Consider the following 18,853-nt stretch of genomic DNA (forward strand, 5'->3'; position numbering starts at 1 on the left):
ATTTTTGGATCCCATTGCTCCCTCTAGCAATTCCTTTGGCTCTAAAACAACTAAGCTGGTATTTGAAGAAAAAAAGCTGAGAAGTCAAGAGTCACTGTTTGCCCCTCCAATTTCTGAGAGTTAGAAATATTCCTGAACATGGAGGTTTAATTTATATATTTAAATCCTAGCTAACAGCCATTGAAATCTTAGATAGATTCAGATTAACAGAGTTGGAAGAGACCTTGTAGGTCATCTAGTCCAACCCACCCATCCAATCAGGACACCCTACAACAGTGATGGCTAAACTTTTTGCCATCGTGTGCCAAAAGTAGGGGGAGCGCAGGGGAGTGATGCGCGGGTGTGGCCATACCATAATTCTATGCACATGACCCCCTGTACATGTACACATGATCATCCCCATGCATGTGCACGCCATCCCCCTAAGCATGTGCATGCAACCCCTGCTTTTGGCATGTGATGGATCCATTTTTGCCCTCCGCAGGCTCCAGAGGCTTTCTAGGAGCCTGGGGAGGGCGAAAATCATCTCCCCCTCAGAGCCCCCCTCCCCCAGAAACTTCAGGAGGCTTCAATGGCCCTAAGGGAAATCCAGAAATCTGTTTCCAAACTTCCGGTATACCCGTTGGGTTATTTTTCTCCCTCTGAAGACTCCGTGGGCCGAAAAATGGCCCTACAGGCAATCCGGAAGTTTGGGAATGGACTTCTAGGTTGCCCATAGGGCCATTTTTCTCCCTCCAGAGGGCAAAAGTTGGCCTTACATGCAACCCGGAAGTTGGTTCCCAGTGATGAAGCTTCCACATCTTCTCAAGGTAACTTCTGTTCCATGGGTTGATTGTTCCCACTGTCAGAAAGTTTCTCCTTATTTCCAGGTTGAATCTCTCCTTGATCAGTTTCCATCCATTATTCCTTGTGTGGCCATTGGAAAATAAATTGATCCCCTCCTCTCTGTGTCAGCCCCTCAAATATTGGAACACTGCTATTATATCTCCCCCTGGTCCTTCTCTTCACTAGATTAGCCATGTCCACTTCCTGTAACCGTTCTTCATATTAACAGATTAACAGATTTGGAAGGGACCTTGTAGGTCATCTAGTCCAATGTGTACCTCCATTTTTCTACCGAGGCCATTTAAGCCTATGTTCCTGCTTCTTGTTGTTACTTTGAGTGAAGGATTAAAACAATTTTCTTTTCCAGGTTTCAGTTTTCATTGCACCAAATGTATTGGAGACAGATCCCATTATCTCCAGACATAACAGGAGATGTGTGTGTGTGTGTGTGTGTGTGTGTGTGTGTGTGTGTGTAAAAGTCAAGATGATTCTACCACCATATGATCAAAGAGGTTTAGAGGTTTAGAGGTTTATTAACATTTATAGGCCGCCCTTTTCCCTGAGGGGACTCAGGGCGGCTTACATAAAATCAAGGGAGGGATATACAAACAATAACACAGACAAACATAGAATAAAATAATGAGCAACATTCATTCATCATTCGGGAGGGGCAATTATCTTTGTCCCCAGGCCTGACGGACTAGCCAGTTCTTAAGGGCTATGCGGAAGGCCTGGACGGTGGTGAGAGTACGAATCTCCACGGGGAGATCGTTCCAAAGGGAATGTTCCAAAGCCTATCTCTTCATTACATGCCTCATGACACATGTTCAAAAGTGGTGGGACTTCAAGGGCGTGGTTAAGGCTGTCATCTTGACTTTTTTTAAATCTAACCCAACCCATCCCAACACCCTTGGGAATTGGACTTACATTCCAGTTCGGCTGGAAGGTCCTAATAGGCTACATGAATTTTTCTCTTCATTTACAGCCATCTATTTTTTGAAATAGCCTTCAGGTTTAACTTTAGCGTTAGAATTTTTTTCAGCAAATTTTTTTGAAGGAAGTAGAATTGAGGGGCAGAGTTTAGACATTGTCAGCTAATCTGATGTTTGATTTTTTTTCCAACTCGCCTTAATGTAATTTAATAGAGTTCTTTAAAAAAACCTGAGGCTGATACAATAAAGGTGCTGATACAATAAAGATGCTTTGCCGCCATTCTAAATAAATCATAATTGATAGGATTCATACATCATGCTGATTAGGAACCACCTTTGGTGGGAAGGTAACAGTGTTCTGTGTGCCTTCAGTATTTAGTCAGGCTGGCCACATGACCACGGAGACGTCTTCGGACAGCGCTGGCTCTTTGGCTTTGAAACGGAGATGAGCACTGCCCCTTAAAGTCAGGAATAACTAGCATATATGTTCGAGGGGAGCCTTTACCTTACATCATGCTAAGCCATGCATCCTAGTTTACAAATCACACTGAGTTTAGATGACCGATTACATCAAAATGCAAAGAAACCATGTTACAGCCAAGAATGCTGTGTGAGCCCTGCCTTAGATATCATGAGCCTATCTAATTCAGTATCGCTAGCACTGGCTTACAGCCACACTCTGGACTCCCAGCACAAACTTTTCCAGTCAATCAGCACATGCCAGAAACTACATGTTTATCTGACATGGAAAAATTGCTCTATCCTCTGTCCTTGGATTAGAAGGTGTGAAGTCTTGTGTCCTTGCTCTTTCCTGAATCTTGCATGGAATGGAAGTGCTCTATCCTCCTGTACCACCAGCACATTAGCAGACAAAATAAATGGGCATCAATCTAATACGGAGGGTATTTTCCAGTCTATTGCTCCCAGGACTACAACTTCCGTAGCCCACAGCTCAATGGGAATTGTGAGAGAGGTCACTGGAATGCATGAAAGTTCAGTCTGCAGGAGAAGACTACTGTGTTTTGGCTATTTCCATTTGTTTTATCACTTGTCGATGTGTGTGGGTGGGGATAATCCTACTGCATTGAAGCAGATGCTAATGCCAAGGTCATTCTCAGTGAAGAGAGTCTAGGTTTAAATCTGGACAACTTTTGTCTCCTTCTCTTTTTCTCTGGGTTTCACTTTACATTCCCAAAAACAGAGATGGCATATTGATAGCCTCATGCTGCTGACTATTCCTGTCATCTGGCAGGGCAAAAGGATAATAAACACCATAAGCAGAAGCACATGGGTATTACCAAGGTGATCCTGGAGCAGGATTCAATGTTTTTTCCTGCTGGGAATAACAAGTAAGCATGAAACCCCCCACCCCCACCCCAGTAGACACACACACTACAGTTCCCCAACCAGTTTTTCCCTAAAAGTAAAAAAAAAAGTTTTAATGTTCCCAATACAGTGTTCTACTCCTTTTTCTTTTTAGATGAAAATATAAGTAGTTTCCCACACCGTACTAAGTCATGTTTAGTTTAACCGTGGCTTACCAAATTGGCCATAATTGATGAGATTATAGAAAGTGCTAAACAATAAACCAGGGTTCACACGTCTGCCGTGGCTAAGTTTGAACAAGCCACTAAGCTTGTAGCACCCACACATATGGCTTCCTGGGGTCATGCACCATTGCTCCCATTCCTGTACCAAGAGGCTCTACACATGTCATTCATACGTTGGTCTTCTCCTGAGTTAATTAAGGCAATGTGCTATACATGGTCCTACCCTTGACAAACATTGGAAGCATCAATTGATCCAGAATTCAGGCTAGTAGAGGTGTCCATTGTTATGTTCATGTTATACACCTTTCCCCTGACAACTGCACTAGTTCCCCACTTGCCTTCAAGTGCAATTCAAGGTGCTGGTTATTATTTATAAATCCCTATATTGTACAGACCACAGTATTTGAAAGACCATATTCTATCCTTCCCACTAGGTAGGTGTAGTATGTTCCAGGTCCCATCCAAGTGTCTGAATTATCAATTATCATTTAGAACACCAACCTTTCAGATCTCATGGACCACTAAATTCATAATTTTAAATCCTGCAGACCACTAATATGATCTGCCTAATGCCTGACTGGGTGGGCGTGGCAAGGTGGTCATGTGACTGGGTGGGCATGGCCAACTCAATGTCACTCACGTCAAGGGGTGCCTTGCCAGCCTCTACTCATCACTCCTTGCCTGCCTGCCTGAGCTCATTAGGGCCCCAACAGGAAGCAGTTGCTGGAGCTAAGCAGCCATCGTGAGAAAGAGTTGGCAAAACAACTAGCTCAGTTCAAATTGGATCTGACCGAGAAGAAGCACCTCACTGAGGACTACGCGCATAGGCTTTCCAAGCAGAGAAAAGACCTGTGGGAGTGCAAGGCCAGGTGCCAATGCCTGGAGGCTCAGAGAGCTGAGATGGTCAGCCAGTTTCAGACATGATGCAGTCCCACTGGAACAAGGCCCTCTGGCTCTTCACCACCAGTGGTGCTTCCCTCCAGCCTTTGCCCAAAGCCCTGTACCAGGAGGCTGAAGCAGACCCCAAGTTGGAATTTCTGCCCCCCTCTGATCCCTACAAAAAGACCCCAAAGGGGGAGACTCTCTGCAGCAACACAAACATTCATTGCATGTATCTGGCCCTGGGGCCGTAGTTTGAGGACCCCTGATTTAGTGCAATATAAAAATTGCTAATAATTTTTCTGTAGACCACCAAAATTTTCTCATAGACCACCAGAAGTCCACAGACCACGGGTTGGTGATCGATGATTTAGAGGGACTCACAAAACAGGCTTTTTCCGTAGCTGCACCTGCCTTCTGAACATCACCTTGACCAAGGTTCAGCTGGCCCTGACTCTGCTTATCTTTCAGAAAGCCTTGAAGAACTGGGTGTTTTCCCAGACAGTGAGGCCAGCAAAGTAATTGTAGTCTCATTACTGGTCAATGGTACATCAGGAACCATTTTGTCTTAGTGGGCTTGGAAATTATATACATATGCATTTTTATATGCAAAATTATATACACATGCAATTATATACATATGCATTTTTTATTCTTGTCAGTCACCCAAAGATGCACTTGTGAGATGGGCAGCTATATAAATCAAAATGAATCCATAAAGCCATCCTTTCACGCCAACCAATATTTGAAAATACATAGAAATCATTTATAGAGAGAGAAGCCCAGTGGAGCCAAAGAGACAGAAATATTTCTAAATAAACACAAAGAAGATGACCCTGTCAGTACCCTTGGGAGTGTCTACTTGAAGTCAGTGTGCTTTACATGTGGATACAACTGTCTTTTATTCTACTTGACCATGACCTAAGGTGATTTTCTATCCAACATCTACATCCTGCTTAGGTTTTTTTCATTGGGTTTTTAAACTTATTTTGGGAATCAAAGAAAAGTCTTAGTGGTTTGGTTTCACAGACCTAAGCAGCAGTGGGATTCTACCGGTTCGGAACGATTCGGGGAAACCGGTCGCTCCGACTATCAGCCAGGAGAGAACCGGTTCGTTCGGACTTTGAAGTGGGCCTGCCTGCCCGCCCCTGCGCTATGCTCACCTATATTTTCTTTTCTGAAGCCCAGCTGATCGGCACGGCAAAGTGGATTGCCACACCTCAGCTATTTTCCTCACGCGGAAAGTGAGTTTTCTGTAAACTGTGCATGTGTGTGCAGTGTGTGTCAGGCGAAGTGCACGCTCAATGAACCAGCTGTTGAACCGGTAGGATCCCACCTCTGGATCTAAGCACATGCCAAAAGCAAAACAATAGAAATACCCAAACTATTAAATGTTTTGTGTAGTTCTGTTAGGTCATTTGAATCCAAGCTGTCACTCATGTTAAATAAATGTTGCATTAATTAAAGGGCAGCTAAGTTCTTGATCTAACTTCTGTATTTGCTTGGATTTAGCAGATTCTTTTAATTGGTTTGAAAAAGGAGCCAAAATCATGTAAAGAGCACGAGTCTAAGCCCCCTCGTACAACCACTTGGTTGTATCTCTTTACAAAAGGACTAGAGCTCTACATAAGCTAATTAAAAGAAGAAGAAGCTGAATGGCTAGGTGCTTTATCTAAGCTAATTAAATGAAGAAGCCGAACTGCTGCATAGGTTTAATTGGCATGCAAACAAACTAAATTGTCTTGCAAAAGTGTTCTGCCTTGATCTAACCAGCATCTCATTTCTACAAAACAGTTGGTCTTAGCAGCCCAAAAACGCTACCCAAGAAGCACTTAAGATAAACATAAGGGACAAAAAGATCAGATTCTGCACCGGAAAAAGACAGGAGATCAGTTTTCTAATCCAATTTCTTCTCTCAACCTTGATTTCGCTCCAGCTAGGTTCAAACATGAGTCAGAACACCAAAACAGTCAGATGAAACCACTGAGAGATTTCATAACCTTGATTATTTTGAGCATTGTGGATATTAGGGGAAAGGGGGTTGCTTATATGTCCCCAAAGCTAGGTTAAAGGAAAAGCTTCCAAGTCACCAAAAGTTGCTCATTTGCAGAACCGATGGAAGGACTACGGCGTTTTAAATGAGAAACATAGCAGAACATTGTTGTGTTTATAAGGCAAAAGAAAAGAGGGAGAATTGGCATGAAAGAAAAAACAAAAACATTTGTCTGCTCAGATCTTATCCAAAGCGGTATTCTTTTTAAGAACTTATGAGTTGCCTGAACAGTTTCAGATTTCCTGAATAAACACATACAATTATACAAGTCACACTTGTACTATTATCTGTGAAATTCTGCTCCTGGAATTTCTTAGCTTTAGTTGTTCTTTTGCTACTCTGCCACTTTTTTAAAAAAATTTACCCAATACATCATGGTTCTCATATTTGTAGTTTAGCATGTATGAACCTAGCTCTTTGCAGTTTGCAAACAGTAGTTTATGGTTTAAAATGACACATTAATCCATCCTACTGTGGCTGATTCAACTACAGAGAGTCCTTGTTGTGACCAGCAATTCAGATATTAGCAAAGCAGTTACTAAGTGAAGCAATGACTGGGCTTATGATCTTGCTATACAGGTAGTCCTCAACTTACAATCACAATTTCTGTTGTTAGTGACACATTTGTTAAATGAATTTTGCCCCATTTTACAACTTTTCTTGCCTCAGTTGTTAAATGAATCACTGCTGTTAGCAACCCGGTTGTTAAATGAACCTGGCTTTCTCATTGACTTTGCTTGTGAAAAGATCACAAAAGATCCCAAGATCCCATGACCTTGGGACACAGAAATGGTCATAAATATGAACCCAGTTGCCAAGCAACTGAATTTTGATCACATGATCATGGGGATGCTGCAAAGGCTGTAACTGTAAAAAACGGTCATAAATCACATTGTTCAGTGCCGTTGTAACTTTGAACGTTTACTAAACAAAGTTGTTGTAAGTCAAGTATCGCCTGTACTTCAGCTCTTCTTTGCTTTAGGTAAAGGTAACTCGCACATGTGCTAGTTGTTCCTGACTCTAGGGGGCGGTGCTCATCTCCATTTCAAAACCGAAGAGCCAGCACTGTCCAAAGATGTCTCCTTGGTCATGTGGCTGGCATGACTAAACACCAAAGGTACACGGAATGCTGTTACCTTCCCACCAAAGGTGGTCCCTATTTTTCTACTTGCATTTTTACATGCTTTTGAACTGTTAGGTTGGCAGAAGTTGGGACAAGTAGCGGGAGCTGACTCCATTATGCGGCGTTAGGGATTAGAACCGCCGACCTTTCTGATCGACAAGCTCAGCATCTTAGCCCCTGAGCCACCACATCCCTTCACCTTCTTTGCTTTACAGACCTGCAAAGGTTATATATGTGAGGATTGGTTGCAAACTTACTTATTTTTTATCACAGTTGTAATTGCAAATGATCACTAAATAAGGTAACAGGTAAATGTTACATGTCATTTAGGCAAATCATGTTCTATGGATCAGCATCTCCCTGGAAAACCTAAAGATACAGATGGCCTTAACTGACTCTGCTTGCCTTTCCCAAGGCACTAAGGATCTCTCAAGCATTTAGGCCAGGAGGCTATGTGAGATATGCCAGTTAATTGGTTCTATTGTGTGTATATATTTTAAGTTAGGTTTTATTTTTCATGACCTTGAGTATTTGTTACTTGGATTGTTGGCCTGTTGTTTTAAATTTTGGACCTTGTTTTAATTCTTGCCATAAGATGAGCAGAGAGAGAGATATCTTTCCTGGTAGTAGGTTCTACTTTATTATATTGTGCTGACACCCCCCCCCCCGATAATCACTAAATGGAAAGTTAGCATTATACATATCTCTGTGCTGTTATCTAATATTGGTGTGGAATTTCACAGCCCAGATCTGGTTCCTCATGTTTACATTAATATTTCCCAACCTAATTCCCTTAGTTACAGTGGCCTTGATGGGTAAGATATGGAGATGATCAGGATGGAGAAAAAGTACTCTAGCTAGTGTTTATAAATGGAAGTAGCAGTGTGTTGCTCATTTGCTCCTTTTAATTTATAACATGCTTACATGATTTTTTTTTAAATAGACTAGCTGTACTAGTTATGGTGATCTGCAAAAATTTCCTCTTTGAATTTCTGTTGCAAATAGTTTGCAACTAGTTCTTCATCTTGAAGATGCTTTCATCTTCTTCCTACTGTGCTTGGGTCCTCTACTTCCTTAGTGTTTCTCTCTTTAGATCTCTTCTTGCCAGCACTGAGAAAGACACACAGAAACATTATTGCTACAACATTTGCAGCCAGAGATGCTCATCCATTACTATTTTTGTCCATATATAGAATATTTGCTTTGAAACAAGCAAATATCCATGCCAATCTGTTATGTCCCCCCTCCATCCAGTAATGAACGCAGACACAGGCTTAGCTGTTTGCCGCTCTTTATTCACAGCAATTATAATCCTGTTGGCTGAAAGCCCAGACACGATTCACTGGCAAGACGATGGTAGCAACCCAGACTCCAACAGACATGGGAACACAAGGCAGATCAGACAAGGAGTTCTCCAGATTATTACAAATGGTTGTGTCCTGAAAAAGGACTCCTCCCAAAGTCTCTTCTTATATACTCTCTTGGGAAGGGCCAAGCCACAACCACCTGGACTTGATTATCTCTTATGAGTCTGTCTCCGTAACTGCTGCATCCGTTTCTCCGCCCTCTGTTGCCTGGCGTCAGGGACAAACTCCTGTGATCTTCCCCACTGCTCCATGCCTCAGGTGCCTCCTGGTGGCCAACCAGCCTCTCTGGTCCCTGCTCTGAGTCTGAACCCTGGCCAGGGTCCTTCACATCTTCCATAGCAGACTCATAGGGTTCTTCGCTATCGGAGTCCATCGGCAGCTCCAACGGCTCCTGCTGGGCCATAACACAATTTGACACCACATTCTCTCTCTCCCCCCCTCCCTCCCCCTCTCCCTCTCTCTCATTTTCTCTCTTCTTGAGTTCATGTATCACACAAGAATGTAAGATAATTGGGGCTTTGTGGATAGTGGATGGATGAAGTTTATTATTTCTTCTTTCTTCAAACACTTTGTGATTATTAGTTTAAATCAGCACAAAACTTCACAGGCTTATTCATGCATGCAACAGTGTGAATGTATTTTTGTAAGCAATTTCCCTCAAATATATATATTTGAGCAAAGACTTTCTTCTAACATAACCCCATTCTCTATTTAATATTGTTTACTAGTTTTGACCAAAAATATGAAAAATTTAAAGGGTATTTGGCAGAGGTGAAATTCAGCAGGTTCTGGAGAATCAGTAGCAGAAATTTTGAGTAGTTCAGAGAACCAGCAAATACCCCTTCTGGTTGGCCCCAAAGTGGGGTGGGAATGGAGATTTTGCAGTACCTTCCCATGCCATGCCCACCAAACCACGCCCACAGAACCAGTAATAAAAAAATTGAATTTCACCATTGGTATTTAATTTCCACCCCAGTCTCCCCATTGCTCAGTTTCTACTGAATATCTTTAGGAAAAGGTCATAAATTCCACTCTCATTTCAAATGAGTCAAATTTAACCGTAAATTTATTAGCTCTTATCAATTATGACCACTGCACATTTGAATAATAATGTGTCCTTGGATTATTTAATATCAAGGAAATCTATTCAGTCCAATCTTATCCAGCACTATTGGTTTTCTTGAAAACTGGTATAGTAATAGTAATAGCACTTAGACTTATATAGCGCTTCACAGTGCTTTACAACCCTCTCTAAGCTGTTAACAAAGTCAGCATATTACCCCCACCAATCTGAGTCCTTATTTTACCCACCTTGGAAGGATGGAAGGCTGAGTCAACCTTGAGCCTGGTGAGATTCGATCTGCCAAATTGCAGGCAGATGGCAGTCAGCAGAAGTAGCCTACAGTACGGCTCTCTAACCTCTGCGCCACCATGAATCTCATTGATTCAACCTCATTGATATTCACAGTGTGTGGTCAAAATGGCATCCCATAATTAAAACCCAGCATTGGGGCACAGAATTCTTTTTAGCTAGATATCAGGAATTGATCATGAAAGCCATCTCCACTTAAAATATTAACTATGAATGCATTTCTCTTTAAAATCAAATCTTTGTGTATGAATGCATATCTGATTTTCTTCTTTTTTAAAAAAAATTGGTTATTTCATTTCTTAATCCCCTGATGTTTGGTTTGCACAATAAAAAGGTAACAGAGGTTTGAAGTTTCACTCAAATAAATATGTATAACCCTTCTTTCAACATAGCCATTATAGGAAGAAATGTCCATCTGGGTTCAGTTCTGAGTGGGGAGAAAGACACTGGAACATGGAGGCTGTTTGGAAAGCTGGTTTAATGGAGCAGAACCATTAAGCACATGGTCCTGGTCCAGCTGAACACATGGAGTGGAAAGTGAGATACATTTATACTAGGCGTGGCTTTCAGCTGGCATTACTGCCGGTTCGGTGCACAGGTGTGCACGGTTGCCTGTAAATAGGTCTGTGCACGCGCAGAACATTACAAATGTAAAAAAAACATGCCGCGGCGACTGTTGAACCAATGCGGAGGCACGGTGAGCCTGCCATCCCTACCAGTTCGAGGACCTAGTTGCAATTTCCACTACCGGTTTGCCCGAATTGGTGCGAACCAGTAGCAACCCACGTCTGATTTATACCCTCTCTTGGGCTTCAGCTTCCTGTTCCTGTGGTAAGGGTAGGTATTCTATTGGCTGTCAGACATCCAGGGAGCTATGTGTGGGTCACTTTTAACCTTGTAGGTTGTCTGTGTCGCAAGCTTGGTTGAATCTTGCTGGGTGATGATGTAATGAAGAGGCTTGTGTTCTGAAAGGGTGTTGGGCAATTCCTATTATGGCTTGATGGCTTTGTCCTAATTTGGATCTTGAGTGAGGGCTAATCCTATCACCCTGGAGCTGAAGGCCTTTTGTCTTGTAGATAGGATGGCCCAGTCTTTCTGGGGCTATTAACAAAGGGGGTGTGTGCTTTTCAAAAGCATGTTTCTCCTTTTTTTCATCCAGGGAAATATAATATTCTTCCTTTTCATTATTTCCTAGAATATTTAATTCTTCTAAGACGGGTGGATGCTAACTTTCTTCACCATCTTCTGAGATATTTTCCCCTTCAATTAAAATGTCAGGAAAACACTCCCTAGCTGTGCTCCCTTCTTCATTCAGGTTTTGTGCTGTTCCTTCTGAAGCCAGAGAGGGCCTTTCATTCAACCATTTTTGAAATGCCATCGTTGCTATACAGAATTAGTAAGCCCATCAGCTCCTAAGCACATTTCCTTTCAGACAGTGTATTTAGCAAACATTAATCATCATATCCCTCCAGGGAGGTCAATTGGCAAATATTTTCTCTCTCGTGTGCAGATAATTAATCAAATAAAAATATGACTGGGCACTTAAGCAAGAGCTTAGCAACTGCTAGCCTGTAATTTTGTGGGCAAACACGCATATAAAATCTAGACTATAGCAAAGGGCCATACATAATATACGGTGCTTTGATGACTTCTTCCAAAAATAGAAAAGCATGCTATAGTAAAAACTTTAAGTGAAATAAAAGCATGCAGGATAAAACCCCAAGGGTGAATTATTTGAATCCCAAGAAAAAGCTTGTGCTAAATTACAGAATCAGAATTACAGCAAGGGCCCCTGAATTCCCCAGCAAAGCTGGCTGGGGAATTGTGGGAATTGAATTTCACACATCTTTAAAGTTGCCATAATTAAGATTGCACTACATTCGAGCTTTGATAGGTTAAAAACGTACTCTCGAATACTTTTCAGAATCTTTTGAGACAAGGATAGCCTGACAGCTAAACATGAAAGCTATGATCGTAAAGCTTCCTAGGGATCAGATATGGCTTGGCTATGAACCCATGAAGTGTCAGCTGTTTGATAAACCAGGAAGGGAGAGGATCAGTGGTGGGTTTCAATTGTTTTTAGAACCTCTTCTGTAGGTGTGGCCTGCTTTGTGGGAGTGGCTTGCCAGCCATGTGACCGGGTGGGAGTGGCTTGGCAGTCATGTGACTGGATGGGCGTGCCCAACTTGTAAAATGTGATGAAACTCACTTAACAACGCTCTTGCTTAGCAACCAAAATGTTGACTCAGAAACTCTGGCATTTGAAGCACGCAAGTCTTAAAGCTGTGAAGTTACAAGACCCTCGGACCCCTAACCCTTTAGAAAAAAAAAACACCAGGGTTGTTCAAACTTGACAGCTTCAAGACTTGTGGACTTCAACTCCCAGAATTCCTCCTCTCGCTTTTCATCTTGATGATGTGCAAATGGGCAGGGGGAGGGACCTGGAACTGGTTCTAAACGGCATGGTAGATTTGTGGAACCTTTTCTATAGAAGAAGTTAGAACTGGCAGGAACCCACCCCTGCCAACAACCCATTATGAGTGCAGCTCTTTCCATCTAGGGGATTCTCTCTTGGCTACAGATAGCCCATGTCTTGCTGCTTGCGGTGATAAATCCTGCTTGAGATTGTTGATAGCAAGGATTGGAGCTCTTGGGGCTGTACAAAATATGTGGAAGATCTTATAGACATATCTATATATTATATATATATATATATATATATATATATATATATATAGATAGATAGATAGATAGATAGATAGATAGAGAGAGAGAGAGAGAGAGAGAGAGAGAGAGAGAGAGAGAGAGAGAGAGAGAGAGAGAGAAGACATAGACATAGACATAGACATAGATATAGATATAGATATATAGAGAGATAGATGTAGATGTAGATGTAGATGTAGATATAGATATAGATATCCTACAAGATATGTGAAGATCTTATAACAGCAAAATAATCTTGATATTTAAAATTTAAACATTTAAGAAAGATAACTTTTAAATGCTGGTATAGGAGTGTGGTTGGTCTATTTTCTTATGCAAATCCCTCCCTCCCTCCCATTCCTTTTTGACTTGATTCCAGCAAGTCATTGCTGGGTGTGCATAATGCACCTAATCACTTTATTGAATTAATTCATTTCTAGGTTTGCAGGAAAACATGAAACATTAATGAATCAGACTTAATTTCCACACTATTCTGAGACCTACAGATGCAAGCACAAAACCTTAACCATGTTAAATTTCATATGGTGTGAGAGGGTAGACACTTGATCTTAATTAAACATTGCTCCATATTATTCTAAATCCAGGGGGAAAAGTACAATGTGCAGTCGTACGTTTGAAAAAGATTGCCCACCCCAGATACTGTATTAAAAAAACCTTCACCTCTTCTGAATCTCAGAAGACATAGAAAAGTAAGGCAAAGCAAACATGGTAGCTGTGTGTGTGAGAGAGAGGGGGGAGGGAGGGAGAGGGGGGGAGAGGGAGGGAGGGAGGGAGGGAGGGAGGGAGAGAGAGAGAGAGAGAGAGAGAGAGAGAGAGAGAGAGAGAGAGAGAGAGCGCTAGCTGACTCTGAGATAAGAGATAAGCTTTAGGTCCATGTCCTTCACAAAAAGGACCATGTCTAGTATTCTTCAGTTGCTCGCCTTCTGCTCCCTTCATTTCCCATTGGCAAAATGTCACTTCCTACTCCACTGGTCCCATGAAAGATTCATCAGCAGAGCCAACACCTTTCTAAAACACTTAATTGGCTTTATCCATCAAACATCAAAGCCCCACAAGACTCCACTTGCCATTTAGACTTGAATGGAGAGGCAAGGAGGTGGCACGTTTGATCATAATAAGCAGGAGCAGTGATTCTCCCCACCTCCCAAATAGCCTAAATTGACTGTAGCTTTGTTGTTTTCTTTTGGGAAGCGGAAGGACAGTTAGTGTGGTATAATAGCAATAGCAAAAGCAGTTAGACATATACCGCTTCATAGGGCTTTCAGCCCTCTCTAAGCGGTTTACAGAGTCAGCATATTGCCCCCAACAACAATCCGGGTCCTCATTTTACCCACCTCGGAAGGATGGAAGGCTGAGTCAACCCTGAGCCGGTGAGATTTGAACAGCCGAACTGCAGAACTGCAGTCAGCTGAAGTAGCCTGCAGTGCTGCATTTAACCACTGCGCCACCTCGGCTCCTCGGCTAATCTAGGAACGCTCATCTGGGCCTGGGAATTTCCAGGTACTGTATAATCCTTCCATCAGTCATGAAGTCCACTGGTGATTATGTTTTGACCCAATTGCTCCTTCCCAGCATTATGTACAATACCTCACAAGATTTTTGTGTTCTTTGTTACTCCATTTTAACTCCACAATACAAACAAATAAAATGAGTGCAGTCTTAGGCACGATTACTTGGAAGTAAAAAACCCTCCCGCATAAAAGGAAGAGGGCCTTGCAGTGGTGAGAATGCAGTATTGCAGGTTAACTCTGCCAATTGCCCGCAGTTCAATCCTGACCGGCTCAAAGTTGTTGATTCTGCCTTCCATCCTTCCGAGGTAAAATGAGGCCCCAAATTGTTAGGAGACTATGCTGACTCTGTAAATTGCTTAGAGAGGGCTGTAAAGCACTACGAAGCGGTATATAAGTCTAATTGCTATTGCTTGCAGACCAATGGACTTTCCCTCTTTCCATTATGTTACTGGATACAAGCATGACCAGTTCCTGACTTGGTGCACTACCCAGGGTCTATTTGTCATCACATTGTAATAACAAGGCCTCATTTGAGCAGCTCCCTGCCAGGACTGAGAAGAAAAATTAGATTATTTTTTTTCTGGAGAAAAACACTGCAATGGAATGCATTCCCACTAGATCTGGTAGTGGCTGCCAGTATTGGCAGAGAACAGTATAAGAATGGCTATGATAATGGTTCAGAAGCAGTATGCATGAGAGAAATGAGAGAAAGCCCACCTCCATGATTTGCTTCATGAACCCTCTGTAAACAGGGGAATAATTGGCATGGCATTGGCATCCTCCTTCAGTCTCAAATAAAGAATTGTGAACTAATGGCCAATTAGGTATCCTTTGCAATTGAATTCACAAGTAAGTTTATGCATTTTGCAAACTCCTACTGGTCTTCCTTCTTCTACTCCACCCCTTCTTTCTTGGAGAAATCCTACGATGTTCTTCATTCCAATGTTTTTTAAATATGGCCATTCCTTGTCATCCTTACCTTCATTTAATGCTAGGGTGTCACAGGATCATCATAAAATCCCATGATTACAGTATTCAAAAATACAGTTGCTGGAGTGGAAAATATATCCTTTGCGATGAGAAGGATGCCACCCACGATGTTGGGGAAGTCAGAGCTGTCTGCTAATTATATACTCAGAAGCTGAAAGGGTGATCAGCCGGACTGACTCCATCAGCATTTGCAATCCACTTGCTGATTTATATAAAAGATCTTCGCCCGCAGTTGCTTATCTTTTTTTAAAAAAAAATGCAGCAAAGGAATTTGGCAAATAGCATTCATCCCTGCCTTTTATATACTCTAGGAACTGGCATTCTTTTGGGGCCCTAAGGTCATTGCATGCTCTTGTCGAAATTGCCCAACATCTCGTGGGATTTTAGCATTCTTATCCTGAAAACTTGGGAGACTTCATGCAATAAGTTTGAAACTTCACAAACTTTCCCACGAAGCTTTAGCAATGCTATAATATCCCAATGGTTGACAGCATAGCGAGGAAACTTGGAAATTTGATAGTATCTCAGCTAGTAAAAACTTTAAAATTAATGTTGCTTGGCTAGGTGAGAAATTCTAGGAGTTGAAGTCCACACATGTTCAAGTGGCCAAGATTGAGAAATAATGATCTAAAACAGGAGTGTCCAACCTTTTGGACCTCAGGGATTCATAGTTTTAAATCCCACAGACCACTAATATGACCTGCCGAATGACCAGTTGGGTGGGCATGGCTAGGTGACCATGTGACTGAGTGGGCGTGGCCAACTCAATGTCACTCACATCGAGGGGCGTCTTGCCAACCTCTTCTCAGCCCTCCCCTACCAGCCACTCCTCCTTCCTGACCAGGCTCTTTAGGGCCCCAACAGGAACCAGTTGTTGGTGCTAAGCAGCCACCATGAGAAAGAGTTGGCAAAACAGCTCAGTTCAAATTGGAACTGACTGAGAAGGGGCTTAGTAGAAGCACCTCACTGAAGACTACAAGCATAGACTTTCCAAGCAGAGAGAGGACCTACGGGAGAGCAAGGCCAGGTACCAGCGCCTGGAGGCTCGGTGGGCTGAGATGGTTTGCTAGTTCCAGGCCATGGAAGTCCCACTGGAACAAGCCCTCCGGCTCTTCACCACCAGTGGCACTTCCCTCCAGCCTTTACCCAAAGCCCCACACCAGGAGGCCAAAACAGACACCAAGTCTTAATTTCTTCCCCCCTCTGACCCACACAAAATGATCCTGAAGGGGGAGACTCACTGCAGCAACACAAGTATTCATTGCACATATCCAGCCCAGGGGCCATAGTTTGAAGACCCCTGATTTAGTGCAATATTAAAAAATGCAAATAATTTTTCTGTGGACCACCAAACTTTTCTCGCGGAGCACCAATGATCCACAGACCCCCAGTTGGTGACCACTGATCTAAAAGGCATCATGCTTACAGCCTTCTTTGCTGGATATGATCACACATGCATGTTTTGCTCACGATCGTGAAGCAACCATGGTTTGACATGAAAGCCTAAGTGAAGGCAATAAACTTTCATCCGTAACAATAGCTTTTGCTAATGCTGTCAAGTAAATACTTTTGCCAGTGGGATGTTTTCATTTGCATTGAAAAGCAAAGGGTTTCCATGACCAACCTGGGTACATACCAGGGGTGAAATTCAACAGGTTCTGGAGAACCAGTAGCGGAAAGTTTGAGTAGTTCGGAGAACCGGCAAATGCCACCTCTGGCTGGCCCCAGACTGGGGCGGGAAAGGAGATTCTGCAGTATCCTTCCCCTGCCACACCCACCAAGCCACACCCACAGAACCGATAATAATAAAAAAATGCATTTCACCATTGGTACATGGGCAAGGATGGCAGAGGGGAGGTATTTAGTTGTGCTCCGAAGGGGCTCTGAAAGCCACCTGAGGAGCAAAAAGTCAGTGGAGGAAGCCCTTTGTTGGAATGGTGTGGAAAGGAGACGCAGTTGCAGTCCTTCAACTGTTGCACATTTATCATGTGAAGTCCCAGGCCGCATCTGCTGCGGTGATGGAGAGAAGTGGGAAACACTGCAGCTGTTTAGCTGTTCCATGTGGCCCTGGGTGTTGAAAGTACAGAAGTCTGGCTAGAACGATAGACAAAAATGTTCTTCCCTAAAGGGAGGATGACAGAGTTTGGGAGGGGTGTTTCTCTTGCAGCTGTTCCATTTGGCCCTTGCTAGGCAGTTGGGGAGAAGGTCACCAGCAGATAATTTTCCACTGGGGGGGGGGGAGAAGAGAATGTGTCATACATTCACACACACACACAGAGAGAGAGAGAGAGAGAGAGAGAGAGAGAGAGAGAGAGAGAGAGAGTTCTGAATATCCTCAACCTTTTTCCTCTGTCCTCCATCCATCAAATCCAAAGCCAATCCCACCCACTCTTAAATTACTGTTAATATGGTAATAAACATTCCCAGCATAACAATATGATCTCTTTCGTTCTTTTTTCTTTTTGCCTTTCAGCCTGATTCTTTCTAACACTGTCTTTCCTCTCTTGCTGTGTCTTCCCTCCTAAGCTCATTCAACAGGTCTAACTTTACGTCACCCAAAAATACATACTTTCTCACATTTATATATATGCACACATGCTAGTAAAAGCTTCTGTTTTACAAATAATAGAGTCACATTCCTGGCTGATGTCAGGCGGGGCTGATTTAACATGGAAGAAAAGTTATAGAGGCTCAATAGGGGCTGGGCTTCTAGTTAGCAATATGAACTCTTCCTTGTAGCCTTTCTGATAGAATGGAAATTGTTGAAACATAAAACCTAGAATAATAGAGTCTGGGGGGGGGGGGGTCTTGGAGGTCTTGTAGCCCAACCCACTGCTCAAGCAGGAGACCCTGTATCATTTCAGACAAAAGGTTGTCCAATCTCTTTTTGAAAGTTTTCAATGATGGAGCACCCACAACTTCTGAAGGCAAACTATTCCATTGGTTAATGGCTCTCACCGTTAGGAAATTTCTCCTTAGTTCTAGGTGGCTTCCCTCCTTGATTAGTTTCCAACCATTGTTTCTTGTCTTGCCTTTTGGTGCTTTGGAAAATAGTTTGACCCAGAGGTAGGCTTCAAAAATTGCAACAACGGGTTCACTGCCCCATTACTGGGTGGGCGTGGCCACGGTGGGCATGGCATGGCCTAGTCAGTCTCCTGCACAACAACTGGGCGGGCGTTTTTCAGCCTCCCCAGGCTCCGGAGGCTCCGGGAGGGTGAAAACTGCTTCCTCTGGGCTCTAGAGGCCCTCTGGAGGCTGGAAACAGACCCATTTCCAGACTTCCGGAACCTCCAGTGGGCTCATTTCCCCCCTCTCCCTGAGCCCCTGCACGGACCCTGCACTTACCTGGCATGATGAACGGGCTGCATGGAGACTCCTGGACTAGATGGGGTGGGGTGGGAGGAGCAAGGCGGGGCAGATTGGGTGTTGCCAGCCAGGGGTGGCATTTGGGGTTCACCAAACTGGGCAGAATCCTAGCTAAGAGGATTGCTCAAACCTGTGCGACCCCCCCCAGCAGCCCACCCCTG

The 18,853-nt window shown here is 43.1% G+C and overlaps 1 protein-coding gene across 1 annotated transcript in view; it reads right to left on the minus strand.

Moving 5' to 3' along the window:
* LOC148044906 (potassium channel subfamily K member 3-like) overlaps positions 1–18,853 on the minus strand; it is a 133,687-nt gene that overhangs the window by 73,234 nt on the left and 41,600 nt on the right. The window lies entirely within an intron of this gene.

Source organism: Thamnophis sirtalis, unplaced genomic scaffold, assembly GCF_051295495.1.
Source record: "Thamnophis sirtalis isolate CommonGarterSnake01/CBP01778 unplaced genomic scaffold, rThaSir2_p1.2 scaffold_6, whole genome shotgun sequence".
NCBI lineage: Eukaryota > Metazoa > Chordata > Lepidosauria > Squamata > Natricidae > Thamnophis > Thamnophis sirtalis.